The sequence below is a fragment of the Xyrauchen texanus genome, unplaced genomic scaffold (assembly GCF_025860055.1).
Source record: "Xyrauchen texanus isolate HMW12.3.18 unplaced genomic scaffold, RBS_HiC_50CHRs HiC_scaffold_238, whole genome shotgun sequence".
NCBI lineage: Eukaryota > Metazoa > Chordata > Actinopteri > Cypriniformes > Catostomidae > Xyrauchen > Xyrauchen texanus.
The window spans coordinates 545-10,000 of NW_026266206.1; the positions used below are offsets into that span (position 1 = coordinate 545).

The following is a 9,456-nucleotide window of genomic DNA, read 5'->3' on the forward strand; positions in this document are numbered from 1 at the left end:
AGAGCAGGTGAGAGTAAAAAAAAAACAAAAAACAAGCACCAAGTGAGCAGGGGCTTTTTTATTCTTGATTGTCAATCATATTTACGCGAATCTAATCGATGACGTTTTCATTAGATTTGAGCAGCGCAGCCCTCTCAGCTCTGCACATGCGCATCTCTGCCTCCCTCATTAAATATTCATGAGATGTTCCGATTCGTCCAATCAGATGTTACTGAATTAATGCGGCGAGTCGGTGTGGCACGAGCACGGACGCTTCTGAGGTAAATACACCAAACCTACATTTTTACTTCTTATAAACGTATTGCCTTGCCATGAGATGCCATTTCAAACTATTAGTGTATGCAGGGGAAATTACATATTTAGATTGAATATTGTATTTTTCTCCTCCAGTTATTGATGGGTGGATCTATAAAGATGCTGTGTGATCTATTTTACACATTTAAAATAATAATGATCGTTCTACAGGAATCTCAATATACCTGTAGGGAAATAGTCCCGTTCTTGTACGTAATAGCTGTATTTTTTAATATTTGAATTCTGTGATATTCGGTTTTATTCGCTGTCGGTAAGGGAATTCATATGTGTTTGAACATGCACGCGGCAAATGACGCGACGCGACCGTCCAGACGCATATGGAATTATATGTGTGCCACAGACACATATAGAGTTATATATGTGCCACAGATGCATATAGAGTTATATATGTGCCACAGATGCATATAGAGTTATATATGTGCCACAGATGCATATAGAGCATATAGAGTTATATATGTGCCACAGATGCATATAGAGCATATAGAGTTATATATGTGCCACAGATGCATATAGAGTTATATATGTGCCACAGATGCATATAGAGCATATAGAGTTATATGTGTGCCACAGATGCATATAGAGCATATAGAGTTATATATGTGCCACAGATGCATATAGAGTTATATATGTGCCACAGATGCATATAGAGCATATAGAGTTATATATGTGCCACAGATGCATATAGAGCATATAGAGTTATATATGTGCCACAGATGCATATAGAGTTATATATGTGCCACAGATGCATATAGAGCATATAGAGTTATATATGTGCCACAGATGCATATAGAGCATATAGAGTTATATATGTGCCACAGATGCATATAGAGTTATATATGTGCCACAGATGCATATAGAGCATATAGAGTTATATGTGTGCCACAGATGCATATAGAGCATATAGAGTTATATATGTGCCACAGATACATATAGAGCATATAGAGTTATATGTGTGCCACAGATGCATATAGAGCATATAGAGTTATATATGTGCCACAGATGCATATAGAGCATATAGAGTTATATATGTGCCACAGATGCATATAGAGCATATAGAGTTATATATGTGCCACAGATGCATATAGAGTTATATATGTGCCACAGATGCATTTAGAGTTATATATGTGCCACAGATGCATATAGAGCATATAGAGTTATATGTGTGCCACAGATGCATATAGAGCATATAGAGTTATATATGTGCCACAGATGCATATAGAGTTATATATGTGCCACAGATGCATATAGAGCATACAGAGTTATTTATGTGCCACAGACGCATATAGAGCATATAGAGTTATATATGTGCCACAGATGCATATAGAGTTATATATGTGCCACAGATGCATATAGAGTTATATATGTGCCACAGACTATATAGAGCATATAGAGTTATATGTGTGCCACAGATGCATATAGAGCATATAGAGTTATATATGTGCCACAGATGCATATAGAGTTATATATGTGCCACAGATGCATATAGAGCATATAGAGTTATATGTGTGCCACAGATGCATATAGAGCATATAGAGTTATATATGTGCCACAGATGCATATAGAGCATATAGAGTTATATGTGTGCCACAGATGCATATAGAGCATATAGAGTTATATATGTGCCACAGATGCATATAGAGCATATAGAGTTATATGTGTGCCACAGATGCATATAGAGCATATAGAGTTATATATGTGCCACAGATGCATATAGACCATATAGAGTTATATGTGTGCCACAGATGCATATAGAGCATATAGAGTTATATATGTGCCACAGATGCATATAGAGTTATATATGTGCCACAGATGCATATAGAGCATACAGAGTTATATATGTGCCACAGATGCATATAGAGTTATTTATGTGCCACAGAGCATATAGAGCATATAGAGTTATATATGTGCCACAGATGCATATAGAGTTATATATGTGCCACAGATGCATATAGAGTTATATATGTGCCACAGACGCATATAGAGCATATAGAGTTATATGTGTGCCACAGATGCATATAGAGCATATAGAGTTATATATGTGCCACAGATGCATATAGAGTTATATATGTGCCACAGATGCATATAGAGCATATAGAGTTATATGTGTGCCACAGATGCATATAGAGCATATAGAGTTATATATGTGCCACAGATGCATATAGAGCATATAGAGTTATATGTGTGCCACAGACGTATATAGAGCATATAGAGTTATATATGTGCCACAGATGCATATAGAGTTATTTATGTGCCACAGATGCATATAAAGCATATAGAGTTATATATGTGCCACAGACGCATATAGAGTAATATATGTGCCACAGACGCATATAGAGCATATAGAGTAATATATGTGCCACAGACGCATATAGAGCATATAGAGTTATATGTGTGCCACAGATGCATATAGAGCATATAGAGTTATATATGTGCCACAGATGCATATAGAGCATATAGAGTTATATATGTGCCACAGATGCATATAGAGTTATTTATGTGCCACAGATGCATATAAAGCATATAGAGTTAAATATGTGCCACAGACGCATATAGAGTAATATATGTGCCACAGACGCATATAGAGCATATAGAGTAATATATGTGCCACAGACGCATATAGAGCATATAGAGTTATATGTGTGCCACAGATGCATATAGAGCATATAGAGTTATATATGTGTCACAGATGCATATAGAGCATATAGAGTTATATATGTGCCACAGATGCATAGAGAGTTATTTATGTGCCACAGACGCATATAGAGCATATAGAGTTATATGTGTGCCACAGACGCATATAGAGCATATAGAGTTATATATGTGCCACAGACGCATATAGAGTTATATATGTGCCACAGATGCATATAGAGTTATTTATGTGCCACAGATGCATATAAAGCATATAGAGTTATATATGTGCAACAGATGCATATAGTTATATATGTGCCACAGATGCATATAGAGTTATATATGTGCCACAGATGCATATAGAGTTATATATGTGCCACAGATGCATATAGAGTTATTTATGTGCCACAGATGCATATAAAGCATATAGAGTTATATATGTGCAACAGATGCATATAGAGTTATATATGTGCCACAGATGCATATAGAGTTATTTATGTGCCACAGATGCATATAGAGTTATTTATGTGCCACAGATGCATATAAAGCATATAGAGTTATATATGTGCCACAGATGTATATAGAGTTATATGTGTGCCACAGACTCATATAGAGTTATATATGTGCCACAGATGCATATAGAGTTATATGTGTGCCACAGACTCATATAGAGCATATAGAGTTATATATGTGCCACAAATGTATAGAGTTATATATGTGCCACAGATGCATATAAAGCATAGAGTTATATATGTGCCACAGACACATATAGACATATAGAGCATATTGAGTAATATATGTGCCACAGACGCATATAGAGCATATAGAGTTATATGTGTGCCACAGACGCATATAGAGCATATAGAGTTATATGTGTGCCACAGACGCATATAGAGCATATAGAGTTATATATGTGCCTCAGACGCATATAGAGCATATATAGTTATATATGTGCCACAGTCGCATATAGAGCATATAGAGTTATATTTGTGCCACAGATGCATATAGAGCATATAGAGTTATATATGTGCCACAGATGCATATAGAGTTATATGTGTGCCACAGATGCATATAGAGTTATATATGTGCCACAGATGCATATAGAGTTATATATGTGCCACAGATGCATATAGAGTTATATGTGTGCCACAGACGCATATAGAGCATATAGAGTTATATGTGTGCCACAGACGCATATAGAGCATATAGAGTTATATATGTGCCTCAGACGCATATAGAGCATATATAGTTATATATGTGCCACAGTCGCATATAGAGCATATAGAGTTATATTTGTGCCACAGATGCATATAGAGCATATAGAGTTATATATGTGCCACAGATGCATATAGAGCATATAGAGTAATATATGTGCCACAGACGCATATAGAGCATATAGAGTTATATTTGTGCCACAGATGCATATAGAGCATATAGAGTTATATGTGTGGCACAGATGCATATAGAGTTATATATGTGCCACAGATGCATATAGAGCATATAGAGTTATATGTGTGTCACAGACGCATATAGAGCATAGAGTTATATATGTGCCACAGACACATATAGAGTTATATATGGCCACAAACACACATAGAGTTATATATGTGCCACAGATGCATATAGAGCATATAGAGTTATATATGTGCCACAGATGCATATAGAGTTATATATGTGCCACAGATGCATATAGAGTTATATGTGTGCCACAGATGCATATAGAGCATATAGAGTTATATATGTGCCACAGATGCATATAGAGTTATATATGTGCCACAGATGCATTTAGAGTTATATATGTGCCACAGATGCATATAGAGCATATAGAGTTATATGTGTGCCACAGATGCATATAGAGCATATAGAGTTATATATGTGCCACAGATGCATATAGAGTTATATATGTGCCACAGATGCATATAGAGCATACAGAGTTATTTATGTGCCACAGACGCATATAGAGCACATAGAGTTATATATGTGCCACAGATGCATATAGAGTTATATATGTGCCACAGATGCATATAGAGTTATATATGTGCCACAGACGCATATAGAGCATATAGAGTTATATGTGTGCCACAGATGCATATAGAGCATATAGAGTTATATATGTGCCACAGATGCATATAGAGTTATATATGTGCCACAGATGCATATAGAGCATATAGAGTTATATGTGTGCCACAGATGCATATAGAGCATATAGAGTTATATATGTGCCACAGATGCATATAGAGCATATAGAGTTATATGTGTGCCACAGATGCATATAGAGCATATAGAGTTATATATGTGCCACAGATGCATATAGAGCATATAGAGTTATATGTGTGCCACAGATGCATATAGAGCATATAGAGTTATATATGTGCCACAGATGCATATAGACCATATAGAGTTATATGTGTGCCACAGATGCATATAGAGCATATAGAGTTATATATGTGCCACAGATGCATATAGAGTTATATATGTGCCACAGATGCATATAGAGCATACAGAGTTATATATGTGCCACAGATGCATATAGAGTTATTTATGTGCCACAGACGCATATAGAGCATATAGAGTTATATATGTGCCACAGATGCATATAGAGTTATATATGTGCCACAGATGCATATAGAGTTATATATGTGCCACAGACGCATATAGAGCATATAGAGTTATATGTGTGCCACAGATGCATATAGAGCATATAGAGTTATATATGTGCCACAGATGCATATAGAGTTATATATGTGCCACAGATGCATATAGAGCATATAGAGTTATATGTGTGCCACAGATGCATATAGAGCATATAGAGTTATATATGTGCCACAGATGCATATAGAGCATATAGAGTTATATGTGTGCCACAGACGTATATAGAGCATATAGAGTTATATATGTGCCACAGATGCATATAGTTATTTATGTGCCACAGATGCATATAAAGCATATAGAGTTATATATGTGCCACAGACGCATATAGAGTAATATATGTGCCACAGACGCATATAGAGCATATAGAGTAATATATGTGCCACAGACTATATAGAGCATATAGAGTTATATGTGTGCCACAGATGCATATAGAGCATATAGAGTTATATATGTGCCACAGATGCATATAGAGCATATAGAGTTATATATGTGCCACAGATGCATATAGAGTTATTTATGTACCACAGATGCATATAAAGCATATAGAGTTAAATATGTGCCACAGACGCATATAGAGTAATATATGTGCCACAGACGCATATAGAGCATATAGAGTAATATATGTGCCACAGACGCATATAGAGCATATAGAGTTATATGTGTGCCACAGATGCATATAGAGCATATAGAGTTATATATGTGTCACAGATGCATATAGAGCATATAGAGTTATATATGTGCCACAGATGCATATAGAGTTATTTATGTGCCACAGACGCATATAGAGCATATAGAGTTATATGTGTGCCACAGACGCATATAGAGCATATAGAGTTATATATGTGCCACAGACGCATATAGAGTTATATATGTGCCACAGATGCATATAGAGTTATTTATGTGCCACAGATGCATATAAAGCATATAGAGTTATATATGTGCAACAGATGCATATAGTTATATATGTGCCACAGATGCATATAGAGTTATGTATGTGCCACAGATGCATATAGAGCATATAGAGTTATATATGTGCCACAGATGCATATAGAGTTATTTATGTGCCACAGATGCATATAAAGCATATAGAGTTATATATGTGCAACAGATGCATATAGAGTTATATATGTGCCACAGATGCATATAGAGTTATTTATGTGCCACAGATGCATATAGAGTTATTTATATGCCACAGATGCATATAAAGCATATAGAGTTATATATGTGCCACAGATGTATATAGAGTTATATGTGTGCCACAGACTCATATAGAGTTATATATGTGCCACAGATGCATATAGAGTTATATGTGTGCCACAGACTCATATAGAGCATATAGAGTTATATATGTGCCACAAATGTATAGAGTTATATATGTGCCACAGATGCATATAAAGCATAGAGTTATATATGTGCCACAGACACATATAGACATATAGAGCATATTGAGTAATATATGTGCCACAGACGCATATAGAGCATATAGAGTTATATGTGTGCCACAGACGCATATAGAGCATATAGAGTTATATGTGTGCCACAGACGCATATAGAGCATATAGAGTTATATATGTGCCTCAGACGCATATAGAGCATATATATTTATATATGTGCCACAGTCGCATATAGAGCATATAGAGTTATATTTGTGCCACAGATGCATATAGAGTTATATATGTGCCACAGATGCATATAGTTATATATGTGCCACAGATGCATATAGAGCATATAGAGCATATAGAGTAATATATGTGCCACAGACGCATATAGAGCATATAGAGTTATATGTGTGCCACAGATGCATATAGAGCATATAGAGTTATATATGTGCCACAGATGCATATAGAGCATATAGAGTTATATATGTGCCACAGATGCATATAGAGTTATTTATGTGCCACAGACGCATATAGAGCATATAGAGTTATATGTGTGCCACAGACGCGTATAGAGCATATAGAGTTATATATGTGCCACAGACGCATATAGAGTTATATATGTGCCACAGATGCATATAGAGTTATTTATGTGCCACAGATGCATATAAAGCATATAGAGTTATATATGTGCAACAGATGCATATAGTTATATATGTGCCACAGATGCATATAGAGTTATATATGTGCCACAGATGCATATAGAGCATATAGAGTTATATATGTGCCACAGATGCATATAGAGTTATTTATGTGCCACAGATGCATATAGAGTTATTTATGTGCCACAGATGCATATAAAGCATATAGAGTTATATATGTGCAACAGATGCATATAGAGTTATATATGTGCCACAGATGCATATAGAGTTATTTATGTGCCACAGATGCATATAAAGCATATAGAGTTATATATGTGCCACAGATGTATATAGAGTTATATGTGTGCCACAGACTCATATAGAGTTATATATGTGCCACAGATGCATATAGAGTTATATGTGTGCCACAGACTCATATAGAGCATATAGAGTTATATATGTGCCACAAATGTATATAGAGTTATATGTGTGCCACAGACGTATATAGAGCATATAGAGTTATATTTGTGCCACAGACGCATACAGAGCATATAGAGTTATATATGTGCCACAGACGCATATAGAGCATATAGAGTTATATGTGTGCCACAGATGTATATAGAGCATATAGAGTTATATGTGTGCCTCAGACACATATAGAGTTATATATGTGCCACAGATGCATATAAAGCATAGAGTTATATATGTGCCACAGACACATATAGACATATAGAGCATATTGAGTAATATATGTGCCACAGACGCATATAGAGCATATAGAGTTATATGTGTGCCACAGACGCATATAGAGCATATAGAGTTATATGTGTGCCACAGACGCATATAGAGCATATAGAGTTATATATGTGCCTCAGACGCATATAGAGCATATAGAGTTATATATGTGCCACAGTCGCATATAGAGCATATAGAGTTATATTTGTGCCACAGATGCATATAGAGCATATAGAGTTATATATGTGCCACAGATGCATATAGAGTTATATATATGCCACAGATGCATATAGAGCATATAGAGTAATATATGTGCCACAGACGCATATAGAGCATATAGAGTTATATTTGTGCCACAGATGCATATAGAGCATATAGAGTTATATGTGTGGCACAGATGCATATAGAGTTATATATGTGCCACTGACGCATATAGAGCATATAGAGTTATATTTGTGCCACAGACGCATATAGAGCATATAGAGTTATATGTGTGCCACAGATGTATATAGAGTTATATGTGTGCCACAGACGTATATAGAGCATATAGAGTTATATTTGTGCCACAGACGCATACAGAGCATATAGAGTTATATATGTGCCACAGATGCATATAGAGTTATATATGTGCCACAGAAGCATATAGAGTTATATATGTGCCACAGATGCATATAGAGTTATATGTGTGCCACAGATGTATATAGAGTTATGTGTGCCACAGATGTATATAGAGTTATATATGTGCCACAGACGCATATAGAGTTATATGTGTGCCACAGATGTATATAGAGCATATATAGTTTTATATGTGCCACAGATGTATATAGAGTTATTTATGTGCCACAGACGCATATAGAGCATGTAGAGTTATATATGTGCCACAGATGCATATAGAGCATATAGAGTTATATATGTGCCACAGATGTATATAGAGTTATTTATGTGCCACAGACGCATATAGAGCATATAGAGTTATATATGTGCCACAGATGCATATAGAGTTATATTTGTGCCACAGACGCATATAGAGTTATTTATGTGCCACAGACGCATATAGAGCATATAGAGTTATATATGTGCCACAGACGTATATAGAGCATATAGAGTTA

At 35.4% G+C, this 9,456-nt stretch overlaps 1 protein-coding gene across 1 annotated transcript in view; it reads left to right on the forward strand.

The window, feature by feature from the left end:
* Positions 1–239: 239 nt before the first annotated feature.
* Positions 240–9,456, forward strand: part of syn3 (synapsin III) — a 42,461-nt gene continuing 33,244 nt past the window's right edge. Inside the window, exon 1 of the mRNA XM_052124718.1 lies at positions 240–260. The gene's annotated coding sequence lies outside the window, so the exon portion shown is untranslated. The remainder of the gene's footprint in view (positions 261–9,456) is intronic.